Raw genomic sequence first — 26782 nt, forward strand, 5'->3', positions numbered from 1 at the left:
GGGAACAGCCATAGCTATAAAGCTATTTACGTTTGTTTGTCTGAAGTATGACTGTTAACCAAAAGTGTTGTTTTACTTAAACTGAATGGGAAAATTTTGGCAACAAAGCCATGAAATATAGTTAATATCAAATAAAAAAGAGACCCACAGGTGTGTATATTTCTTTTTCTTGAAGTTTAAAGTGTTAGTCTGCTCGAGCTTTAAATAGAAAAATGCTAAATTGGGGAGAGGAAAGGAGAGCAACAAGCACTTCGAACCCTTCCCCATGTTTTTGACGCATGGGCATGCTCCTGCTCCTGCTCCTGCTCCTGGAAGTGTGTGACAGAGGGAGACTTCTAGTATTCTCCAAAGAAAAATGAAGTAGAAGAAGGTCTGGCAGCTGGAGAAGAGTTTGTGCTAAAAATTCCTGTGGTTGCTATACCCTTCAGCATACAAGGCGTGATGCCTCTGTATTGCCAGGATAGTATAAAGGGACCTTGGTGTAAATGAGACCCATAATTATCTCCCCCCACCCCGTATAAATAAAAATGTTTTTGGCATTTGCTTGTTAAAATAAACACTCTAGAACCAAAACTGTTAAAACATATTTTACTGGTCTATAGGCATTTCTTGGGAACTTGGATTGGATTGATGAATTTAAATACTTGATCTGTACTCCCTTTGTATTCTGTCTGGTGCAATTGAATATAATGTAGGTACACGGTTTAAAAAAAGAAAGCCCTTGGGTAATCTGGAATAATATCACTGACACTTTTTTTAAGGATTGGGACAAAGTCGTGGAAGTACCTTGTTGTGCATCTAGTGGGGGCTGTAGAATGGGGGTTGTAAGAAACATTTAGACTCAAATAACCCTTACTTGGGAGAAGCTTCACCAAATATATTTAGAAAAAGAGGTGGAAGCTGGAGTCTGTCATGTTCATTTGAGGGAGCAGTTTTATGTAGTGTTTTTCATTGGTATTTTTAAAAAATTAAAACAAAGCTAATTGGCAATATTTGATTTTTTTTTTCAAAGCCTGTCTTACCCTCCCTTCTCTCAGAAAAAAAGATAGGGCCAGGGTTCCTGTGAGACTTCCCTGAGAGCTACTGTTCAAGAAAATCACATATTAAAGACTTCAGATGGCAATGATTTATTCCTGTCTGCGAGAACTGACACCATAGACATCCATGTGCTCAGGGCTTGAAACATTTACCAGATGCTACTAGCCAGAGGGAATTACGAAAACTGACCTTATTGATGGAACCTCTTATGGCAACATGCTAATGAGACATCCGACTCTCTCTCCTTGCTATTCCTGGCTTTTAGGCAGGGTTTGGGACTTCTTTTGAAGTGCTCCACTGAACCATGCTTTTAGGTTCTTATCAGCCCCTGCCTAGCAAGTATCTGATAAATTTGGAGTGCTCTCCTCTTCAGATGCTGGATAAGAAAAAGATTTTTTTAATCCTTCTCACATTATTATTATCATTAATATTTTGTATTCTGTTACTGCACACAATATGCAAGGCATTCTTCACAGAGGCAGACAACTGTCTTTTCTCTGAAGTATTTAAAATCTAAAATAGAGCGTTCTGCACAGTACAATGTGGAGTTTCTCTCTGTAGAAACTCCTGGCTGCTGGCGGGAGTATGGGGAAATGTCCCTGTTCCTTTCCCATTGAGAGAGGGGAAATGCAGCTAGGGGTGGGGAGGGATATGCGTTTCACTTCCCCAACCTCAGCTGGTTGGTGGTGGATTGTTTTATATTTAGACTTTTCTTCTTCTATGAATAACTGCAGTGCCTGTTTCAATGTGTAAGAAAATTACATGCGCTGTAGTTCAGTTTCCTCCTTTTCTGGGGTTCCCTCTTCTCAAGATTTCACATTCTCTATTTAGTTTGGCATGCATTTTCTTTCTGACTGTCTCCGTAAATATCTTTATTGATGCTACCTGAGTAACAAAGGTATCCTTATTGTAAGCATTTGTGGGACACGGTCCCACAAGTTTAACTATGATTTGTTTAGAAAGCAAACCCACTAACTAAATTTTGCATAGTCACTTGGGGCATCTCTAGTAAAACAAAAGAAACAAACCAAAGTTCAAGTGTATTGCCCAATGGGGGCTTTGTTCCATTCTCAACATGGAATTACAGTCTGCATACATCTGTTCCTGCTATAAACTCTGAAGTTTGGTCTTCATTGTCTAAATTCACACATGCTTGTTTAATTTGATTTCAAGGATTATGATCCAGTTTATAAAGTCATTTAGAAAGAGTGTGAGACTGTTATATATATATATATATATATATATTTTTCAAATTAATTTGTTATATTAGTCCTGAAGGAGCCACTTCACTTGCTAGGCAGTGTACTAGGAATATAAAATCCTGTTTGTTTAGTTAACTGGTGAAACATTAAGGCTACATCTAGACTACACAGTTTTGGAAAAATTGTTCCGTGTTCAGGGAACGTGCTTGTTCTTCTGCTTTTTTTTGCTCATTGTGTATAGCTTTTTTTTTTTTTTTTTAATGTAGTCTAGCCATACCTTTAGTTTAACCAGATAACTGATTAAATGAGGATGGGCTGGAGCAGCCCCCATATCGTGGGCAGGGTCTCCTTCAGACCAGCTACTTCAGGCCCTGCACTAGGCTGCCGGCTCCCAGCCTGCGTAGGCTCGTGAGGTGGGGGTCGGCAACTTTGCGCAGGGCTGGAAGCAGCAGTGGAGCTGCTCCCGGGTAATGGTTAACTGTTACCCAGCAAGCATCACCCATTAATGTTAACCTGTTACCCATTCACATCCCTATACTGTACCTATCTACTGATATCTGTAAATATCCTATAATTTGTTTTTCTTTGAGGTGATCTCTTTAAAGTTATGCTACAAACTTACGTTAAATCCCAGTCTTGTATATCAGGATTATTTATAAGACACTAATTTTGAGTTACTACTTCAGTTGCCCTCTGAATATTATATTCCTTTACTGGTTTTGTGGGTTAGCATTAATTTAATGCAATTATTTTCGGTTGCTGTTGTTCCCATTTAAATCCTGTCTTTTGCTATTCTCCAGTTAATGAAACACAGCTATATTTGTGGTCTGTCCTGCAGCTCTTACTAGAAGATAGTTAGTGACACATGGGTTGACAGAAGTAGACTTTTTCCCTACCAACAGTACATAGCACCGCTTCATGAAAAGAGTTGCACGAGAATGATCTTTTTAATATCCCTTGGTTTCTCCTTTTGCTTTTAACTTTGCTGTCCCTAATATGCTGTTCTGTTGAGCACTGCTCATGAGCAGAAGTGAAATTTACTGGAATCTTGAGATTACATGGCTAGACAGCATTATGGAGAGAGAGGTGTTTTATTGGTAATCACTTTGTGGGTGACAGGGAGAATACAACTCCTTGGGAATCCAAGGCATCACAGTTTACTCGGTCTGCTAAGGCGACTGTGACCTTAATGTACCCAAAGGCCTTGTGAGATTTGTGCCTTGGAAGGAGCATGGAAGCTGTCCTAGTGCTTTAATATTTATCGGTTTGATTCTTTCAGAGTACTAAATTATTATATCATGTTGAGGATTAAAACTGCATATTTAAAGAAAGCAGATTTGGCAAAAGAACATTCATACCAAAGCAGTTTACTTTGTTGAAAACTTTAATCTCCCTTTTCTGGTTTTTTTTTTTTTTGGACAGGTTTAATTTAAATACAAGTATTTCTCATTTCAGCAGCAGTAACTGAGTTGTCAGGATCTGATCCCAGTACCCTTGAATTCAACGGCAAAACACCCACTGATTTCAGAGGATGCAGGATAGATCGTAAAGTTAGTGCAGTGACTTCACTGCAGCACCAAGTAGGAGGAAAGGATTCACTGCAAGGGAGACAACATATGTTTAAACCTAAATATTGGATAATTAATAAAATTGGCAAGGGAAACTGTAAAAAACATGATATTGGTGTGTGCATATTATTTATATAATGTACGAGTAGGGTGACAATCTAACTACTATGCTTTTAAAAACATTTCTAAACTATCTGTGTATTGCAAATTTTCTGTAGATACATAGACAAAATGCTCAAACTTGAGATTGTGATTTACTGTTTCAGTTTAGTGGTTACGCTTATAAGAAGCACACGGGATACTTTGGGAGAAAAGCAATACACTACGTTTATTAAGAATACAATATCAAAGCAGCTAGCATATGCTTCATAAAGACAAGTGTGCAGGCGCGCACACACACGTGTCCTACAGATGGTGTATAGTTAGTTACCAGAATGTCATGGCTCAAGTCCATCTTGCTGGTCAGACAAGGCTGACTGAGTGAGGAGTCAGGGTTCCTGAAACTCTTCTGAGACTTGGCTTGTAGGAGTGAACCCAGAGACTAATGACCAGAGCCCCCCTTTTTTTCCATTTGAGTCTGAGTTTTGCAGTGTCATGCTGCAATAATTCATCCTTAAATGGTGTGAATCTCAGGTTTTTCCACATCTTGCAGCACCTTAATGTTTTGTTAGTCATTAAGGTGCTGCAAGACTATTTGTTAAGTTTTTCCAGTCACAGACTACCACTCTGAAGGTTTTCCTACATTATTCTTTGATGGTTATTATCTGGTTTCCCATCATTGTCTCTTGTTTGTGTCTCGCTCTTGGGGGGGTGTGCCTGTCACCAGGGTTTGTCAATTCTGCTAATTTAATTTAGCCTCAGACACAATGGATGTTTCCTGGTTATCTTCAAGGTTCCCACTTCTTCCTGACCATGTGGGCATCTGTGATGCTTACACACATCTTCCACTCACACCAAACAATTTACAGAGTTTTCCTGATAAGGATCACATAATTACTAGAAGACACAATTTAGTTTATAATGAGGACATGAGGTACAACTTAATTTGTAAAGCTAACAGGAAACAAGACCTTATAGCAAACATTATCCAGTCATGAGAGACAGGGTGAAATAGAAGCATACTGAACTTATAAGCAAATTATTATACATCAAACTTATATTCTTATACCAATACTAAAATACTACATTTTTGCTACATAGTGTAATTAAAAAATAACTAACTAAAACATAAGATATTTCATTATTTAAATGAAAAGAGACTTTAATGTTTGTTAGGGTAGAAGCTTCAAGCAAGACTGAGGCCCTATTGTGCTAAGGGCTGCATGAAAAGCTAGTGAAGGACAGTCAGTGCTCTAAAGAGCTTACACACACTCTAAATACATAAGACATATAAAAGAGGAAACTGAGAGGTGAAGTGACATGACCAAGGGGTCACAGCAGGCCAGTGGCTTAGTGAGGATGAGCACCTCAGTCTCCTGAGTCCACCAGGCAATGCTATCTCCATTTTTTTTTTTTAGCATCCCTTTTGCTCTCCACAATCAACCCAGTGAGTGTATTGGATCCACCTCTTAATGGGAGAGAAGAGCAGAAGAACAATAAATGTATTAACTAATCTTTGTGTAGGGTATTATTCCTTCAATTGGTTTAATCTGGATTTGACCCCCTCCATTGGCTTTGTAAATCAGGGGAATTTGCATGCTCTCACTTGTGGAGCTAGTGGTACTTAATACTGAGGGAGCGCGAGGACACAAATCATCTAGCACAGAGGGTGGTCTTTTACTGTTCCTTGACTAGGGATGCTTCTGTTACCTGATTTAAGAAACCTCTGCTGCATTACTGTTTTGAACAGGACCAGCTGTCAATCCCTCTGTCTGTGGAGCAAAATGCTCCTGTAATGTGTGTTGTCAGCTTTCTGTGCGCTGCAGGCGCTGGATTTGGCAGGAAAATTAATAGTCTCAATTTGTGGTCATGGCATTGCAAATTGACCAGTCCATTTTTATTTTCATTTCCAGGCACTTGCTCTCCATCCGTCAAACTCAGTCTCAAGACTCATCTTTACATTTTTCAAACTTGTTCCACTTGGGTGGCTTGGTTGAAACCATCTGATGACCACATTGCTTTGTCCTCCCTAAACTATTGCCAAGGGATACTTCTGTCATATTGCTTTCATATACTCTTATGTAGTTTTATGCGTTGTGGCCAATAGGATTATTTCATGGCTAGAACAGATTGGAATAACATCCTTCATATTAAAGAGCTACAAGAGGACTTGGCAAATTAACGAGGAAAGTGAGGTGATTGCTGTTGTGGTCTCAGTAATAGCACTTTTATTACCTTGGACACTCGAACCTTTTATATCAGAAGGAGAAGTGCTGGGCATGGTACCAGGGTTAATTTCTGTTTTTTAAATTGTCATGAACCTTTACTTAAACTTTTACATAGACAAGAATGACTTTAATTAAATGTTTCATGAGAATGACAACCTCTTTAATAGTCTGACACTTTTCCAATACTTTTCTGCAGTAACAATATTGAGTTTGGGTCTTGTTCTCATATAGGTTTAACATTCTTGATAACTCCTCTATCTTATATATAACAAGAAGAAAGGGTGTTGCTTCCAGGGTTACTTACAGAAAGCCAGCATGCTAAACTATATTGTGAGAAATGGCTGCTTTGCCAATAGTATGTTAGCCACCACCCAACAGGAAAAGTTGATGCATTTTTGTTGGCAGATATGAGTCTTGTACCTAAGTACTAGTCACTGGATTCTAAATCAAGACATTCATGCGATTTCCCGTAGTGTTGTGATATTTTGACACACAAGTTTGCTTAGTTTGGTCTTTTCACTGAAATGGAATTATTGATCCACTATTGTACGAACGGTGCTATGCCTTTCAGCTATTAAAGGCCACCATCTGTCCTATGTGGCTACATTCAGTACTAGCCTGTTACTACAAACAGAATTTGTGGGCACTATTTTTGCATTCTTTCTTGCTGCTCTATCTACACAAACTAAAGCCCTGCTCACCACTAGGGAGTTATTTCAAAATATCCCCCCTTATTTTGAAATAATAAGCAGAGTGCCCACAGTACCATTTGAAATAATGGGCTGGTTATTTCAAAATCTGATCCTGCTTTCCTCAGGGAATAATGCTTATTTCAGAATACTTATTTTGATATAGCATTTGTGTGGATGCTTTGCTGCTATTATTTTGAAGTAACTACTCCCCAGAGTAATTCAAAGTAATTACTCCCCAGTGATTCCTGGGACTCTAAGGCTACGTCTACACTGGCCCCTTTTCCGGAAGGGGCATGTAAATTTCACGAGTCGTCGTAGGGAAATCCGCGGGGGATTTAAATATCCCCCGCGGCATTTAAATAAAAATGTCCGCCGCTTTTTTCCGGCTTTTAAAAAAGCCGGAAAAGAGCGTCTAGACTGGCCCCGATCCTCCGGAAAAAGTGCCCTTTTCCGGAGGCTCTTATTCTTACTTCGAATATCCCCCGCGGCATTTAAATAAAAATGTCCGCCGCTTTTTTCCGGCTTTTAAAAAAGCCGGAAAAGAGCGTCTAGACTGGCCCCGATCCTCCGGAAAAAGTGCCCTTTTCCGGAGGCTCTTATTCTTACTTCGAAGTAAGAATAAGAGCCTCCGGAAAAGGGCACTTTTTCCGGAGGATCGGGGCCAGTCTAGACGCTCTTTTCCGGCTTTTTTAAAAGCCGGAAAAAAGCGGCGGACATTTTTATTTAAATGCCGCGGGGGATATTTAAATCCCCCGCGGATTTCCCTACGACGACTAGTGAAATTTACATGCCCCTTCCGGAAAAGGGGCCAGTGTAGACGTAGCCTGAGGGTATGTCTAGACTACATGCCTCTGCCGACAGAGGAATATAAAATAGGCTACCTGACACAGTCAATGAAGCGGAGATTTAAATATCCCCGGCTTCATTAAAATAAAAATGGCTGCCGCGCTGTGCCGGCTCAGCTGATCGTCAGCACAGCGCGTGAGTCAAGATGTGGATCGGTCGACAGGGGAAGCCTTTGCCAACTGCTCCTGTAAACCTCGTTTCACGAGGCATAAGGGAGCGGTCGACAAAGGCTTCCCTTGTCAACCGATCCGCGTCTTGACTTGCGCGCTGTGCCGACAATCAGATGAGCCGGCACAGTGCGGCGGCCATTTTTATTTTAATGAAGCCGGGGATATTTTAATCCCCGCTTCATTGACTATGTCGGGTAGCCTATTTTACATTCCTCTGTCAGCAGAGGCATATCCTTAGTCAAGGTAGCCCATCCACAATAGCGGATCCTACCTTGGACTAATTTCGAGGCTTCCCCGTAATGGGGACTTGCTATTTTGATTTTATTCTAGAAGTTATTTCAAAATAACTAAGTTAGAAATAATGTCCTAGTGTAGACATGCCCTGATGTTGAAGGATCTTTTCTTTGACTAGTTATCTCCAACTTCTCTTACTGGAGCTATTTATTCACAGGCACAGAAGTCTGTGAGTGCTAGTATGTAGCCTATTAAGGGGCAAAGGTAAATAAGCACTGATTTGACAGCCTACCGCAGTAAGATGTACTGGTGCTGATTCTGCTCCAAAAGAAAATGTCTTCAGTAGCATTCTCAGGCACTGGGTGGCTGGGATTAGAGGCCTGGTGAAAGATGCTCCCTTGTTCATACTATCCTTTCCCTTGCATGGAGGGGAAGGAACAGAAAAATCTCTCTTTTCACTCCGGCCTTCATGGTGAATGAAGTTCCTTATTCTGCTTCCCTACTCCTGTGCCTCACAGGGGCAAGAATTATTCAGACCATGTGAATGGAAAAGAGGAGTGACACAACTGGTTTTCCAGATCATGGAGACCGATAGGGAAAGACGAGGTTCTGTGAGCAAGAAAAGAAGAAACATTGCTCCATGTATCATCTGTGTTCTGTTGGTAAGTGGCTGCAGTAAGAATGGAAAGGAGGAGGGCCATTTGCACATGCTACTTAAAATACACAAGCAGCCCTACAGAATTCAGTGAGACTAGTCACAGGCTTAAGGGTATTCACCTGTGTTTGAGGCCTAGGTGGGGAAAATCCATTTCCATACAAAGAGCCATCAGAAAGGCTTGAGAGGTGCATAGGCCTTGTGCTGGTCATCTGCACTGTGGGACCCCTTGTGACATTTTGCTTTCCCAACAAACTTCAATGCCCTTATATCCCCTGCAGTATTTTAAAGTTCAGGGTTCATTCACATACTTGTTTGAGGAGTGGGGGGGAAAAGGGGTGGGCGCAGGAAGTGCCTAGAAATATTTTGATTTTTTTGAATATGGAGTAGATTTTGAACTGTCTAGTGCTCATACTGTATACAGCTGCTCCCCAAGTACGGACCAACACTTTGTCCATAACTGGAAGTGTTCATAACTCGGATCCCATAGAGTTACATGGCGACTGCACTGTTCGTAAGCATGGATCACCATTTGTAACTCGGATCCCCATTACCACCGCTTTGGTTGTAAGAGCGGATGGTTGTAAGTGGAGGTGGTTGCAACTTGGGGAGCGGCTGTAGTTTGCATTGGAGTGACAGAAAAAAATTGCATACGCATTTGAAATGTATGCATCAGATTTTGATCTCAGTTATACCAGTGTAAATTGAGCTACTCCACTAACTTCAGGGAAGGTGTTCCAGTGTAATTGTGGAGTATCTGAGATCACGCTCTGTCTTTTTAAAATTAATGCCCACGAGTGCCAGGCATATCTTGTGATGATTTACATCTATCTCATGTACAACTTCATTTTCAGCCCCAGGTCTGCTCACCCTTATTATTCAGTAGTCTGCAGGTGGCTGCTCTTTACAAAATATACTTGCATATATTTTGGAAATCCTACCTTTCTCTGACCCAGAAATACTCTCAGAAGGAGGGACTGTTGGGAAGTGTGTATGGTCTGTGTGTAATTGATTTTGGCTGTAGGCAGGGGAAGATGTGATTCATATCTGTATAATTCCTCTGCATCAGAGGACATGTATATGGATTCTCGTTTCAAATGCTGATCATGCATATTGTTTCCAATATTCCCAGCATTTCATGCTCTTAGAAAGCCTTCGGGTGTTCTGTGATCACCTTCTGTACTTGGTTTTCTTAGTGATTTAATAGCAAATACTGACTAGTACTTCCATACTGCACTGGATTATTGTTACAATAAATATTATGAGGCCCTTAATATTGTGTGGCATTCATAGGGGGCAATACAAGCCATACTTTGATGTGGCTACAATTAAAAAGTCAGTTAAGTGCTGCATATATTTTTCAACATTCACAGTGGTAAGTAGGTAAGAATGAAGACTATACAACAGTATTTCTTAAACTACGTTCCGTGGAACGCTGGTATTCCGTGAACAACTCACAGGTGTGCTGCAACCTCTTCTTTGGTTTTGTTACTTTTTGGTTTTGTCTTTTTTTTGTCTGAAAACAGTTTTTTTAAGAACATTTTCATAGGTGTTCCTCATAAAAAATATTGTTGTTCGGTGTTCCGTGGTCTCAAAGTTTAAGAAATACTGCTATATAAGGTATCTGATTACCATTTGGTGTTTAAAGTCAATGTACTAATGTTTGGGATCTCTTGTGAATTAGCAAGTTAACAAAAGAGCAGTGATGGTGCATTACAAAATGAATTTTGTTTGCTTATTTGATAAAGTGGAGTTTTGTTTTAATGATGGTGATATTTACAGAAGCTTAGTCGACATTAATTTACAATATACTACAGTAATAACACTTTAATAATAAGATACTTCACTTAGCTCTCTCTCTGATTAAATCTTTTCTGGGAAGAGAAAGGACATTGCTACTTTTGCCTGTGATCTTGGCTTCACTATTGGGGGCAGGGGAATACATTCTTAACTGGAGTTAAAATCCTAGCGAAGACAAGGCACTCTTGTCTTTTCAGTTTTCACTTGAGTTAGCAGGTTGAGTTAAGGACTGGGGCAGTCAAGGGCTACTTTGATTTGCTAACTGAAATGTCTTGATTTCACTATTGTATGCATTGGGGTTGCATATTGGAGAAATTTCCATTGATCCTGTAAAACAATATTACCTCATGAACCTTGTTTCTTGGATTTCATTAAGATTTTAACTCAAGCTGTAACTCAGGTTAGCCTCTCACACTGAGTCAGCAGACTTGGGCTAGCAGGGGTTAAGTGCTGTCTAAATAGGGTTGCCAGATGGTTTAAAAAAAATACTGGCCACGCTTGATCTCAGATGGGGAGTGGGGACTGGCCAGGGGGGGAGCAGGGCTGGCCAGGCTGGAGGGGGAGTGGAATGGGAGGGGGAACCAGTCAGCGGGGAGCGGGGCTGGCCAGCAGGGGGTTGGGGGGAGTGGGACTGGCTGGGAGGAAGAGCGGGAGGGAACCGGCCAGTGGGGAGCGGGACTGGCCCCGGCGCATGCAGATCCCGGGGTGCTGCCCGTCCCGCGCATGGTCCCAGTGGGGCATATGGGCAAGTCTGTGTCTGGGGATTCCATCCCGCCCCGGCTCCCCGCCCCCCTCCTTTCTACTGCGTAGTTGTGTACTGCCTGGCTGGTAGACACGCTCCCGCAGTGTGAACATGTCTACCACTAAGGCAGTACACAACTACGTACTGATACTCATGATAATAATAAAAACTTAATTAGAAAATACCAGACATTTATATGTCCGGTATTTTCTCAATTTGTTTCCCAGAGAGAAAGCTGAAATACTGGACTGTCTGGTTCAAAACGGGGTACCTGGCAATCCTATGTCTAAAACCCTCACATTTGTGACTGATGTATTCCTGGCATCATTGGGAATGGTGAACTCTGCGACTATTGGGGGAGATGGGTCCTGACTGCTTTGGTGAGCAAACTGTGACAGCCTCCCTCTGCCTCCTGGCAACAGTCAGTTGGGGGAGGGGAACTTGACCACTGCTACCAACTTGACCACTGTTACCACTGCAACAGCCCCTCCCAGGCTGGGGAATGAGCTAGGGGCAGTGCTTTTTTTTTTTTGTCGTCCCCCCCCCCCCCCCCCCCCGAAAAAAGGTGCCGGTACTCCAGGGAAAAAGTTGTTGAGCTCTGACTGGAGGTGCTGGTACTCTGTACAGGGCAGTACCATCACAAAAAAAGCACTGGTTAGGGATATAGGAGAGACCAGTGAATATGTCAAATAGCAATCCCGTGAATTATGAAGGTCTCCTGTACCACTATTTAGAGTGTATTAGCACTCACCTTGTTAGCTCAAATGTGTCAAACTGGGCTTGGAGGAATACCCTATGACTAGGCTTCTCTATAGATTAGGCCTTCATAAACCCTGTAAGTGTGTTATGGGGTTTGAAGGTAAGAAAGAGCTGAATTAGCATGGTTCTATCATATCTGGGTTGTTTTATTACCATCTCTTCAAACCGCCAAGCAAGAAAGCATAACCACTGATAGGCAGATTTGAACCTGCATGAGCCTTTACAGCTTGAGCTATAAAGCCAGCTGGCTCTCAGCTAAGGCTGTAGAGCTTACTCATTCTTATCTCTCTCTGGCTACATCTATACTGTAGCCTTCTTGTGTAAAAGCATATGCAAAGGAAGTGTGGCATGGAATTTTGCTACGCTTCATTTGCATAAGTGACAAGCAGCCATTTTTGCGCAAGAGGCTTTTGTGCAAAAATGAGCTGTGTAGACGACTCCCTTTTTGCGCAAAAACCCCGTCTGCTCAAGAGCCGTTCTGCCTCATTTTTTGAGGAAGAACGGCTCTTGCGTGAGAGGAGGTTTTTGCGCAAAAAGGAGCCATCTACACTGCTCATTTTTGCACAAAAGCCTCTTGCACAAAAATGGCTGCTCGTTATTTAAGCAAATGAAGCGTGGCGATATTCCACGCCACACTTCATTTGCATATGCTTTTTCTCAAGAGGGCTACAGTATAGATGTAGCCTCTGTAAGTGATCTAAGTGCTACTACAGGAACAGTGAACCTCACCCACTAGGTATGTGGGTGACCAAAGCACCTGAGCATCTTCCTGAGTTGGGGAGATGCCCAGGAAGACTTGAATTCAGCTTTACCACTATGATTCTGTGGGTGGTTAATTTATTTTGAAAACAGGCAAAAAGGCAAACTAAAACTGGCTCCTGTGCAGAGAACTATAGGTGTAGGCAATGGCAGATAAATAAGAGTAAAGTCTTGCATGGAAACCTTCCATTGATTTTTTTCTTAAGACATGACAATAGGGAAACTGAGGCTCAAAGAAATTAAATTGTGACTCCAAAGTTAAAAATCACAATTTTTATTACTAGCACAAAGTGAAGATACTGTGTGGACATATGAGACTTGGGTTCTATTCCTGGCTCAACGGCTGGCCTGTTGTGGGTGACTTTGGGCAAGTGCTTCACTGCTCAGTGCCTTGGGAAATGATGCATAGTCCCTTTAGTAGATATCAAAGAACCTTACAATGAGGAACACTATATGATAGCTGGGAATACTATATTATAAATTAGAGGTACAAAATCTTAGATTTTGTCTTCACTACTCTAATGTTGTTTCTTTATGTTGAGACAGCTAATGTGTGATAGTTATTCTAGTGAAGACAAGGGATGTGTAGATTTTGCCACAAGGTAACTAGGCAAGGATAGCATTATACCACTTTCCCATGGTTGACATCATGGTAAAACTATCTTGCAGTAAGAACACAATGAAGACAAGGCCCTTGGGAGCTTTTATTGACTAACCCGACCTTTTAATACAGTAAGAATTGCAGGGGCTCTGACTCTTGGCACAAGCTGAGTGTAGTGCCTGATATAAATTCAGTAATTCAGTTGTGCTACTTGGGAATAGTAAATGTTATATATGAATACAAACGAATGACTTGAAAGAGTTCCAAAAGAAATTATGCCTGTTGACACCACAGTGTGAGGCTTTCGGAGCCATTAACAGTGCTATATGAGTAGATAAACAATGTCTGTAAGTGTTCTTTTGAATATGGAAAATGGTGATTTCTGGTATATTATTTCCTGGTAGGTGATAGTATAGTAGTGGGCAGATTTGCCTATGAGGATGTGAATAGTGGAATTATGCCTTTATAATCAAATCCATAATAAACCAGTCACTTATCTCTCACCCACATCCAACTGACACATACCAATTCACACAAAGTATGTCAAACATGCATTTTAAATGCCTTGTCTTTCTGACCACTTTAATGTTATGAGAGTTACATGAAACTTAAAACAGAATGGTACATTGTCTAATATTGTTAATTAAAAACTGTTTGATGTCTTAAACTGAACAAATATATTGTTTAAATACTATAAAGAACATTTTTAAGTTAGAGAATTATTTTCATTCATTAAAAAAGAAATCAGGATGTACATGTGGCTTCCTTTTCCTTTTGGGTTTACAGTGCAATGACAAAGATAAATAAAATCCCTCCGGGCTGAGACTAAATACATGAAATATGGTAACTTCTTGTGCTGGTATGCTAAGACTAAGCACTTAAAATAACTGCTATCTTAACTATCCAGTGCAGGTAATTCTTTTCTAAGCAGTGTTAGCGCTTAGAAAATAAACTTTTAAAAGGTTGTTTTGTATTAAATTTTGAGTAAAAAATCTGAGATTAGCAGCTAAACTGAATTGTGTTTCATTTACTTTTTTAAACCATATCATTGGAAGAGTGGCGTAGGTGTTCCCAGATAAATCTGCCAGTGTGTCTAGGATGAATGAGTTCATGATTTTGCCTAACAAAATACGTTTGTCTGTAAAGGTTGAGGAGTGTAATTGTGTGTAGATGCGCGCGCGCGCGCACACACACACACAATATTGTGTGTGTGTGTGTGTGTATTTTGGAGAAATATATGCACTTAACCTATAGTGATGCCATGTAACATGTTAAATGAAAATACCTACTCACGGCATCTTTTCTGTGACAAACATTTTCTATTTTATATATGTCCTAGAACTACATTTTTAGATACTAGCTCTTAAGTTCTGAATCACTAGGAGCTTAACTTTGGTTTCCTGCTGTCATTATGGGCTGGTCTATGCTAGGAAAATTACCTATTTCTGAGAGCATCTGCAGGAGGTGTAGGTGAATCAGTGCTGTACAGCGCTTAACTACAAAATCAGCCAAGGACACTTAGTACAATTTCAGAAAACTGTATTAAAATATGCTCTGAGCAGAACTTCAATTGATGTCAATTGAAGTTGAGATCTGTCAGGAATCTCTGAGAGGAGAATTGTGCCCTGAAGTTGTTTAAATTATCTTTCCCTTTTCCTATTTTTTAATATATAATTAAATGATAACAAGCTGGCCAGTATTCCCTTGGTCATTCTGAAATGTGAACAATGAAGTGAGAATCTAGCACAATGTAAATTCTAGGATTACTGGATAGAATGTATGATTTCTCCACAACCCATAATTTAATCTATTCAGAAGAACCTCCCATGCTACCTTTATTTCAGTTGTTTTAGTGGGGGCTGATTTTATGAATAAAATTCTTAGTCACTTTCAGAATCTGTTATCTTAAAAACGGAAATGCAAACACTTCTTTGGTGTATGTGTTTTACTCCTTCTGCTCCCCCTCTCTTACACTATTTGAAAGTAGGGGTATGTCTACACTACAGCGCTAATTCGAACTAACTTAATTCGAATTAGTTAATTCGAAATAAGGTAATTCGAATTAGTACATCTAGACCTAAAAACTAATTTGAATTAGCATTTTGCTAATTCGAAATAGCATGTCCACATTGAGTGGACCCTGAATCGAAGGTAAGGCTGGCCGGAACCAGTGCCAGCAGGGCATCAGGGTAGGACTTAGTGTGTGGGGCTGCTGCCTCACGCTAGCCAAGGGCTGTGCTTAAAGGGACCTGACACCCCCCATCTCGGACAGACAGTTCTCAGGTTTCTCTGCTTGCTGGTCTACCTCACTGAAGGACAGCAAAGCATTTATGTCTCGGAGTGCTCTGCTTGCCCTCACTCGGGGCACCACGGCACTCTGCAACATGGTGCATCTCGTGGACATGTTGCCGGCAGCCTGGCTGCACTGTCTGCAGGCTGCCATCCGAGAGGACCATCAAGGGGATGTCAGAATCCAGGGGGCCCTGCGGGAGAACTTCCACCCTGAGGAGCACTAACAGTCTCCCTGGTCTGCCCCACTGGGGGCTCGTGCCCCATTCCTCTCTCTCGTCCTTCCACTTACCCTTCCCTAGCCCCCCCTTCCTGATGTCAAATAAAAGACACGTATTTTCAAAAATAACTCTTTATTCAACACAACTGGGGAGGGGAAATGAAACTGTGGGGAGATGGGGGAAAGGAGGTGGGAGAGGGCAGGAGAGAGGGTGGGAGAGGGGAGGGAGAAAACTGGGAGGAGGGAGCTGGAAGGGGGAAGCAAGGGGAAGAATAGGGAGGGGAAACTCAGGTCTCAGGGGTGGGGGTCTCGCCAGGCCAACCGCCTCCCAGCATGGCGAGGGAGGGGGCCTCGGCGTCTCCGGGGGGATGGAGTGGAGGTTGAGGAGAAAGCAGTAGGAGGGGTGGCAGGCGTGGGAGGAGGGACAGTATTTGGGAGGGCAGCAGGTGCAGGACCAGCACGGGGCACCATGCTCTGCAGCAGGGCCTGCAGGTTAGCATTTCTGGCTTGGTCCTCAACTAACTGCTCCCGGAAGAGCTGAAGGTCTTCCTTCATCCAGGCCTCGATGGTGTGGTGTAGGGCTTGCAGGGCCCCCAGGTGCTGGTCTCAGTACTCCTGCCTTGTGGTGGTGGTCCGGAGCAGGCCGCGGGTGCGGGAGCATGTCCCGGGCGGGGTGGTGCAGCTGTAGAGAAAGAAGAGAAATGGTCATTTCTCCCTGGGGACACAGTGGATGATGCCCAGCCCCTCCCTGTGACGTGAGGGCGACCGTGCCCTGCACCATCAGAGCCGATGTGCTTGCACAGAGGCCATGGTCAAGATGTCTGGCTCTCCCTGGGACTGGGAGCTGCCCCAAGACTGCACCCATGCCCTTGTGCCATGTATAGTGTGGCCAGGGTTGGGGGGAGATGTCCCCTGCCTTTGTGTAGAGGGGGTGTGTGAAGGGAGGGCATCCTGCTGGGTCCCACCCCGGGGTCGGGAGCATGTCAGGTCTCTTCACACACGTGTGTTCCTATTGGGCCGTGGCCCCTGGGTGTCATGCAGCTGGAGCCACCTGCCCAAGGGTGGCATGGCACGTGCTCGCACGTATACAAGTGGCTGCGTGATCCGTGGGAGGCATGGCCCATGTGCGCAGTCCCTGGTCTCCCTCCCCCTCGGGCAGGGGACAGTGCTGGCACTCAACCGGTATGGCCTCCCTGGACGACCCTGCCGACTCCAGTGCCGGAACAGCTGGTGGTGGCCCCTCTGGTGCGCCCGGGTCAGGGCCCTCCGGTCCTGGCTCGCTGTCTCCTGGGCTGGCGCGGACCACCCCGCCTCCCAGGAGTTGGTCGAGGGCGGGGAAGTAGGGGCAGGTGGCAGCCCCTGCTGGAGCGCCGCCCCTTGTGGCCCTGGCGTACGCCTGCCGCAGCTTCTTAACTTTCAGGCCCACCTACTCCTGGGTGCGCCTGTGTCCCTTTTGGGCCATGGTGGCCGCTATGCGGCCGTAGATGGCCGCGTTCCCTCCTAGTGTGGAGATCATGGACGTTGGGGGTCTGTCCCCAAACCTCAATGAGGTCCATGACCTCCGTCCTAGTCCAGGAGGGCGCACACCGTCTGTGGCCCCTGGGTGCTGGAGGACTGGGTGGGGGATGGCCTGGCTCATCCTGGGGCCACTGGGTCAGGGGCAGAGACTGTTGGCAGGGCTGGCTCTGGCAAGGTCCGCCTGGCCAGAGTCTACCCCTTTAAGGGCCCTGGGGCTGGGGGAGAGGAGAGGAGTTTTTCTGGTTTGGCCCAGAGTGGCCACCAGGGGGAACCTGGGAAGGGCTAGCCTCCAGCTAGTTCGAATTAAGTGGCTACACAGCCCTTAATTCGAACTGCTTAATTTGAACTAGGTGTTACTCCTCATAGAATGAGGTTTACCTAGTTCGAATTAAGCGCTTCGCTATTTCGAATTTAATTCGAAATAGCAGTTTGTATGTGTAGCCCCTATTAAAGTTAATTCGAACTAACGGCTGTTAGTTCGAATTAACTTTGTAGTGTAGACATACTCCAGTAGGGTTTTATGACTATAGCAAAAGTGTGGGGCTCCAGTGATATGAATCTCTTATCTCAATGGAAGCCAAAAGCAAAAAGTCTGTGTGACTTCAGTGTGGCAAGGAATTTACACATGGATTGTATTACAAGCTCTGCCAACAATTGCTGCGTGATTATTATTTTTTTAAAGGATATATCCTCAGTGGGAAATGCCTCAAAAGTCCTAGTGACACACGAGTGATTGCACCACCAATGAGGATATAGTGTCTTGGGTATGGATTTGAAGAGTGCATGTTCACACTCAGGCTAGACTAACCTGGGGGCTCAGACCTGAAGGCTAGACTAACCTGGGGGCTCAGACCTGAATACCAACCACTGAAGTTAACTCTGCAGGTTCTTTGTTCTGCAGTGAGTGAAGCAGCATTGTGATTCTTTTCCAGTGATTGTGGAGGAGCCTGTCAGTCTTTCTAGGCACCCAAGGATATTGGGAAAGGTTAGTAGAGAATTGTCAGCATTCAAGTGATTTAGCTTGTATGTGTTCTACAAATTATAGGTAATATGTCAGTGGGAGTAAAAGCAGCCCTCATGCTCCAGCCCAGTTTCTCTCAGGGCATGTCTACACAGCAAAGCTAAACTTGAAATAAACTACACAACTTGAACTACGCTAATTGCATAGCTTAAGTCAAAATACCTTATTTTGACTTTTGGCGTTGTCTACACAGTAGTTATTTCAAGATAGAGCACTGTTCCCCCAATTTCCCTTTTTCCTCATACAATGAGGATTACAGGGGTCGGAGTAAGCAGTCCTCGATGTATGTTATTTTGGAATAACATCGCTGTGTAGACATAGCCTCAATGCCCAGGCTGTGGACCATTCCATTTCTTGAGACAATTTAGAAAGGCAGCCAGCTGTTTTCTGGTATCAAAAAGGTTGAGAAACACTGTTTAGCCTATACCCCCAACAATCCATTTAGCCTGGGTGTAAGCAGCACCAAACTTGGTGAGAGGTTTTTGTATGTGGACAAGAAATGGTTTTGGGCAACATCTGATAAATCAAACTAACTCTACAGTGAACACGCATCTTTGGTTAAGTCATTGAACTGCTCTGTGAATAAACTTGCTTGCCCTGTAAAAGGGAATAATATAGTATTTTACCTACATACTTCAGGAGGTTGTAGCACTGTTGCCAGCTCTTACGACTTTATAGCAAATGTGACCATATTTGGTGTTTTTTCTTTAAGTCCCAGCTCCTGGAGCAAGTGACTGTCAGAATTTCAGCTTTCATTTTTCAAAAAGGAAGCACTGAGGCCTCATGTTTGCAGATAAAGTCTTGTAAATTTGACCCTAGGGTTACTTGGTGGCCCAGAAACCCCAAGACAAAAAGAGTAAAATTTGGCTTAAAAATCTTAGTTTTAAAAATGAATCTCATTTTGAGAGGCATGACTCAAGATTTTTTGGATGTTTGTGGATGGCATTACTGTGCAAGATACTGTCAATATTGTGTGGGGTTTTTTAAGTAAAAATGTAATGATGTACCTCTCAGTAAAATTTTTACATCTATGAATCTTCTCGCTGAAAGAGGAAAGTTGTTAGCAACTGTTGCTTGGAAGAATAAATTTTGTCACTTTAGAATCAAGCAGGGAAAATGTTAAAATTATCTGACCTGGGGTTCAGCTACACTGCACTGGACAGGAAGAGGTTAACCACACCCCTCCCTCTCCACTCTCTACCTGGGCATACACCAATCGGAATCTTAGCATAAAAGGGAGCAGCCAATCTCAATTTGCTCTGACTACAGAGTAGAGAGGATGTGTGTTACAGGCTTCTTGCCATGGGTGCCAACAGCTTCCACAGGCCCCTGGGCAAAGTGTGCGTGGGGCCGTCCCCTTGCTCCCAGAAGGGTTGGGGCTGGAGCACTGAGGACGCCATGCCAGCCCTCCCAGCCCTCCGCATCGCCTGGAGCGTGGTTCACCCCCATTCCAGCCCTCAGAGCCACACGGAGCATGTGGCACGGCACTCCGGCGGCAATTTAAAGGGTCTGAGGTTCTTGCTGCTGCTACTACAGCCAGTATTGGTGGCCAGAGCTACAAGCCCCTTTGCATTGCCAGGCCTATTGGCGGGCCTGCTTCTGGATGGAAGTTACAAGAGCCCTAGAGCATGGAGTCCACCCATGTCGAGACTTAGGCACATAACAGCTGGCTGTGCAAGCCCGTGAAGAGAAGTTGTCATCAGGCGCCGATGCACCTGAAAACGCAGAGGACCTGTTGATTACAGAGTGGGAAGACAGGGTAGGAAGCAGGCTGGGGAACCAGACACCGATCTGATAGTGGACCCAGGAAGCAAGTCAGTGTGTTTTGGGTGGATCTCTGCTAACTTCAGATACACTCGCTACTGAAAAGACCACATTTCCCCACATATAAGGGCAACCCTGCTGACTCTGATTGTTAGGCCTGTCTGCTCTGAAGCTAAAGGCAATCCCAGTGAGTCTGGTCCTTGTGCCATATTTTCCTGTATTCAAGGGAGGTCCTGCTTTTGGGCCATAATTAGGCTATGTCTACACTACAGGGTTTTTGTGCAAAAATCCGCAGAGCATCCACACCTCAAGCGCGTATTTGCTCAAGAAAATCTAGAGTCAGTCGACAGAACAGAGGGCTTTTTGTGGTGTAGATATACCTCCTTCTGCGAGGCATAACTCCTTTTTTGTACAAGAGGTGCGTGTGGAGGCTCAACGGGTTTCTTGTACAAAAAGAGCCTATCACAAAAAGCACAGGTGCTCTGATTGCCATTTACAGAATGGCCATCAGAACTTTCTTGTGCAAGAGTGTCCATGCAGTGTGGACGCTCTCTTGCGCAAAAGCATATTGCTTTTGCGATGTGCTTTTGAGGTGAGGATGCGCTTTTGTACAAGACGTTTTTGTGGAAGATTTCTTCTGCAAAAAGCTTCTTGCATAAAAATCCTGCAGTGTAGACAAAGCCTTAGAGCCCTGAACAGATACAAAATTTGTATTCACATCCAAATCCACAAAAATGAGCTGCAGATACATCCATATCTGCAAATGTGGGTATCCATAAATATAAAGCAGAGAGGTGCAGGTTTGCAGGTCTTTAACAATAATGCCCTGGACAGTCAGGGAATGATTCTGTCTATTTCCACACTGAGGAAAAGGGTGGTTTTATGAACTTGGTTGTAGTGCTATAACTTCCCCCAACCCCACTCTCTGAAGAAGTGATGGGGCATACCTGTCTCTCGACATTTTCCTAGAGCCCGATCCTTCAAACTGCTACTCATGTGAGTAAACCTGTCTGCTGGTTCCTACGAAGTTACTGGAGCTATTCATAGGAGTCAGGACTACACACCAGTAAGTGTTTGTAGGCTTCATCTCTCAAAAATGACTATTTCATATCTCAGAGGATTATGAAGTGGGTTTTACCCATGAAAGCATATACAGGCAGTCCCCGGGTAACATACAAGATAGGGACTGTAGGTTTGTTCTTAAGTTGAATCTGTATGTAAGTCGGAACTGGTACATATTGTAGGGGAAACTCTAGCCAAACATTTCTCCAGAGCTCAGTTTTATTCTCCCACACCTCACTTCCCTCAGTCCTTTATTCTCAAGCTGAGGTGTCTGCTGAGAAAAGCCGCTCCGCGTCTCCCTGGTCTGCTGGGGGGAAGCAGCTAGTGCGGGGTTGCCTCACCCCGTTTGTAAGTAGGGATCCGATGTAAGTCAGATCCATGTAACCCGGGGACTGCCTGTAATATATATTTATTAGTCTGTAAGGTGCTACAGGACTGCTTGTTAATTTCATATCTACATTATTGACCTAAATCATGATCTATTGATTTAATTCAAAGAGCATATTACAGTTAAAGCATTTTGGGTCATCATAACCTTCAGGAAAGTGATCTCCCTTTAGATTTTTTTTCCCAGGAAAGGAGGGATTACCAATTAGCCTAATATAAGAGGCGAAAAGGGCTCTCTAACTGAAACTCGCTTTCAAAAGTGCCTTTGGAACATTACAGGACGTGAAATAGTTGAAACAAAACTGAACAAAAAGTTTTTGGTAAAAACAAAAAGCAACATCATTTCTCAGCTGTCTTATATGGGAAAGAATAGGCATCAGGTTTATGAATAAAACAAGATTTTAGAACAGCTACCACAGTAGGCTAATGGAATAGCATTCACTTCATGCAGAAAGAATTTAAGAATGAAGGTTAGGTTGCTGACCTACTTAAGGGTTCCTCAATTGTTTTGTGAAATTAGAGTAATAGTTGTTTTTGTGTGTTTTTGGAGAAAGGCACCATACCAAATATTTAGCAAAGCACCAAATAATTGTTTATTTTTTTTGTTGAATAACGAGAGCATTGGGCAGTCTTCTTTAATGGAAAAAGACTGCCTGCCAATTGAGAAGGCAGTTCTGACTCATAGTTTAAAATGCTAAAGGGTTGTTCCTAGCCATCTGATTTTCTAATTATTTTATAATGTCTCAATGTAACTATCATGGAAAGAAGGTATGGAAAGCACTCCCCTGAATACTGACGTTCACAGAGGCATGAGCTGAACCTGGATTCTGGAAAATTTGCAAGGATAAACCCAAACTGTTTCGGAGATTGCTGAATAACTCAAGTGCTCACTGTTTACATTTTCCACCTGTCATTATGCTTAGTTTGTGAATCAAGTGTGAAGCAAAATTCTGACCTAAATCCCTCAAATCCTGGGTTTTTCCCCAAGCCCTCATTAGTCTGTGCTGTGTGAGTCAGTCTTGCTGCCTCCTTTCTTTACCTAGGTCACATTGTGGCGTGACTTGGGAATGAGGGGTAACCAGTGCTGTGTCATCTTCTCCCTGGGTCCCGTGCTAATAGAAGTCAGCTGATTGGCTGCATTTTCCCAGTCCAGTGGCTGCTCAAAGGCAAGCTTATTTGAATTTAAGGCCCTTCCTGTATTAGGCTGCAGATTGCAAGGATGCTCCTTACTCATTCTGCTTTTGCATCCCTCCCTGACAACCTATGCATGAAATATTTTATCCTTCTAATCAGAGCTTTCTCTTTCGAAGAGTAAAGTTTAGAAAACTTATGCCTGCATGTCAGGCTTATTGTTAAGGAATGGTCTAACTGGTTTTACAAATATGTTACATGTGAAACTTAAGTGGAACTAACACAGTCTTTAAATACTCTCAAAGAGAGAATAAAGCTTGAAGGCCTGGTAAAATGTAAAGAAAGTTTTACTGGTTTTTTTTCTTTTTAAATAGTTTGATTCAAAAGTCTAAAATGCTCTTCACTATGAAGTGCGGTAAAGTTTTTGTTGGTTATACAGCCGGAGGTGTTATTCTCACAGCTGAATGGATTGCTTTTTTGGTGGAGTTGTAAAAGGCACTGTCTTTTTCCTGTGAGTGCAAGAGTCTTTTATTCTTACTATGAAAAGAAAGGAATTCTGGAAGGAATGGAGAATGTTTTTAACTTCAAAACATTCACGTCCTCTATTCACAGAAACACTTCAGCAGATGTAAGCACATGCGCTCTGTCAGAGTCTGTGGCCCCAATCCATGAAACAATTGGTTGACCTCAGTGGGTTACCAGCTTTCACACTTTGTAAATAAGCACCCGACTTGCACAATAAGACAAAAATCAAGCTAATCCCATTTCAAAGCAAGGTCCAAACAAGCCAGTTGCTAAAAGAATCCTCACATTCTCTGACTATGTCTACACAGCAGTGTTAGTTCAGAATAACTGACATTATTCCAAAATAACATAGTTCATGTGTACACTACAAGCAGTTATTTCGACCATACTGTCAAAATAATGTTGAACTGGAGGGCTTCTTACTCCGACTCCTGTAACCTTTGTTGTATGACGAGTAAGGGAAATCGGAGGAAGGGTGCTCTTTCTTGGACTTCCTGCTGCATAGACAGCGCCAAAAACCGAAATGAGCTATTTTGACTTAAGGTACGCAATTGATGTAGCTCAAGTTGCGTTGTTTATTTTGGCTTTAGCCATACTATATAGACATGCCCTATGTGACTACATCCTCCTGGCATTCAGTCTGGGATCTAAGACAGTGATGAACCTGCTATGCCCGTTTGCCCCCATCTGCCTCTCCTTATACCACAACTTGTGGAAGCCAGCTGGAAAAAAAAAAAGGAAAAAAGCAGCAAGCAGAAACTAGCCAACACACAACTCGCAAGCCAATTAAGCTTGAAATAATCGCAGTTTTTTTAAGTGGTGTTTGTTCTTAGTTTTAAAGTTATACACTTGGTCAAGTATCTGCATGAATCAGGGTCTTTATCAATTTCAAAGAGCAGATTTATGGGACAATATTTCTTCAGTGTGATTTATCCTTAAAGATTTACTAATCTTTAGACTCTCTTTGTAGTGAATTACTTCTGGGTTTTGCCTTGTGGTGCAGATTTTTAAAAAAATAATCTGTAGTAGTTTTGAATCTGTTTAAATATGACCGGAGAAGTAACTATATATCTGGATAAATGAAAACAAATGGTACAATAAAAAGTGTGTTTTACCATGTGGTTAATATAACTAACGTAAAAAACTTTTGCTAATGTAACATTCTGGCTAAGGTGCCTAAAACATTAAATAGCCGCTTTATTTAAAAATTGTATTTATATAAATGCATGAATAAAAAGAACACTCTTTGGGGTGGATATCAATCCTTTATGTGGAAAAGTCAGAAAATTCAAAGTTATAATTCCCACAGCAGTTATAATGGCCCCTTGGGTCTATGTAGTATTTTGCATTCTTTCCTAGAGATCCAATGAGTGAAGTCTTAAATGTTTATGAAGAGATTATAAAGAATGCAAAATACTACAATCTCTTCATAAGCTTGCTCATTGGATCTCTAGGAAAAAATGCAAAATGCTATATACACCCAGGGGGCCATTATGGCTGCTGTGGGAATCATAACTTTGAATTTTCTGACTTTTCCACATTAAGGACTGATACCCACCCCAGAGAGTGTTTTTATTTTTATTCATGCATTTATATCTATAACCTGTACAACTCAGTTCCCTCTGAGTATTAAGGGCCTGGTCCTGCAAGTCATACTCTCACATGTAGACCTATTGGCTTCAGTGGAACTATTTGTATATATGACTGCTATCATTATCTTCTATATATTTGAGAGAATGTGTGTGTGTCGGTCTATCAGTCTGCTTGTTCAAGAACTTCTAAACGGCAAGAGCTAAGGCCACCTAATTTGGTGTGCAACTTCCTCTTCTTATAACTTGAAGCAAAGTCAGAGTTTGATTGTGCCAGGACAGTGGGATGTGCCTGGAATGCTATTGCTGCTACTTACTTGGAAAGGGAGGTGGTCTGCTACCAGCGACAGTCATGCTGCCAAATGACCACAGAGTGGCGGCTGCACTGAGAGCTGAGTGGCCAGCTGAGAGTGGGACTCTGGCTGTTGTTAGTCACTGTACCCCCAGCCAGCCCCAGAGAGCTGCCAACCAGACAGCTTGGTGGCAATCACCCCAACCCAATCCCCTGCCTTAAGCCGCTGCCCCACACCTGACCTGCCCTGACTCCTGTAATCCCCCAACTTCTGCTCTAAGCCATCCACCTCCAGCCCTGACTCCTGCTCTCCCATACCCTGCCCCAGTCCCCTGCGGAGTTTGCATATCCTCTTTCAAAAATAGAACATAGTTTAGACGTACCCTCAGATAATGTCTATACTTAGCTGTACCAATGCAGCTATACAATCTCTTAAGTAGCTGCTCTGTGCCACCAAAAGAGCTGTGCACACAACCATTCGTGGCAGCAAAATGTACAGTTTTTTTTCTATACCCCTGAGTGATGTAAGTACAAATGTAGAGATGGCCTTAGATATCTCAACAGCAGCCAATTTAAAAGTGTCCAGAAAATTTCACCTTTTCACTGGCAGCATTGAACATAAGCTCAAAAGCAAATAGTTTGAAAATGAAAAAATAAGTGACTAGATAATAAGAGTTTTCTCACCCACAACATTAATAAACAAATAACACCCTAAACAAAGGAAACAAACAAATACAACCCATCTCTGAATGTTTCACCATATTGAAGTTTGATCCAATACCAACTGAAGCCATCATTGCAGTATCTGTCCACTGCAAGAACTATAGTCCCTTGCTTTCATGAAAACCCAAATGGACTCGTGACTAGAGCTGGGTGAAAAATTTTAGATGAAACATTTTTTCACTCTTTTTTTTGCTTGTTAAAAACAGTTTGTGAATTTGTGTCTATTTTAGCTAATTATTTTGGTCAAACCAAAAGGACAAAAATATTTGAAAATGTTGAAAAAAAAATGTCAGTGCTATAAAAATGAAACATTTCCATTTTCATGATAGGTTGACAAGGAGATTTAGAACTGCATGAGGAGGTGGTGGGTGTGTTCCCATTAGACTAAATATTCCAGTGGTTGGAACTTTTAGTTGAGATATTGGAGACCGAGGTTTGAATCTTCCCCTCTAAAGCAGGGTCTTACATCCAGGATTCGCTGCTCCTAGGTAAGCGCCTTCTCAGGCATGGGCGATTCTGGGATGGATCTCTGTGTCTCCTGTCTGAAGCAGTTCTACTTTGGAAGAAGGACTGGAAGTATTTATATAATGAGTATGTAACGTCTCACCCTCACCCTAGGCAAGTGCCCTGACCAGGCTATAGAATCTACTCACTTTTTCCAATCAATATTTGAGTGTTGTAAATTAAGTGATATTTTTCAGTTCATTTGAAAAAAAAAAAAAAAAAACCACTCTGGGCAGTGCTTAGTGCTGCCTGGGGTAGGGTAGTTCCAGCCTACCCCCTTCTGCCCAACGCTTTGCCCCTTCCCGGGAGCACAGAGCCAGCCACCTCCTCCCCACCTTGACTCAGGGCCTGATGAATCTGTCGA

General features: G+C 42.7%; 1 protein-coding gene across 2 annotated transcripts in view; it reads left to right on the top strand.

Moving 5' to 3' along the window:
* Positions 1 to 26782, top strand: part of ELMO1 (engulfment and cell motility 1) — a 449588-nt gene that overhangs the window by 35776 nt on the left and 387030 nt on the right. The window contains exon 1 of one of the 2 annotated variants that reach the window (XM_075921744.1): positions 8009 to 8739. The exons of the other annotated variant lie outside the window; for it this stretch is intronic. The gene's annotated coding sequence lies outside the window, so the exon portion shown is untranslated. Of the gene's footprint in view, positions 1 to 8008; positions 8740 to 26782 lie in introns of those variants that run through there. 2 annotated transcript variants of the gene reach the window in all.

This window comes from Pelodiscus sinensis, chromosome 2, assembly GCF_049634645.1.
Source record: "Pelodiscus sinensis isolate JC-2024 chromosome 2, ASM4963464v1, whole genome shotgun sequence".
Taxonomy (NCBI): domain Eukaryota; kingdom Metazoa; phylum Chordata; order Testudines; family Trionychidae; genus Pelodiscus; species Pelodiscus sinensis.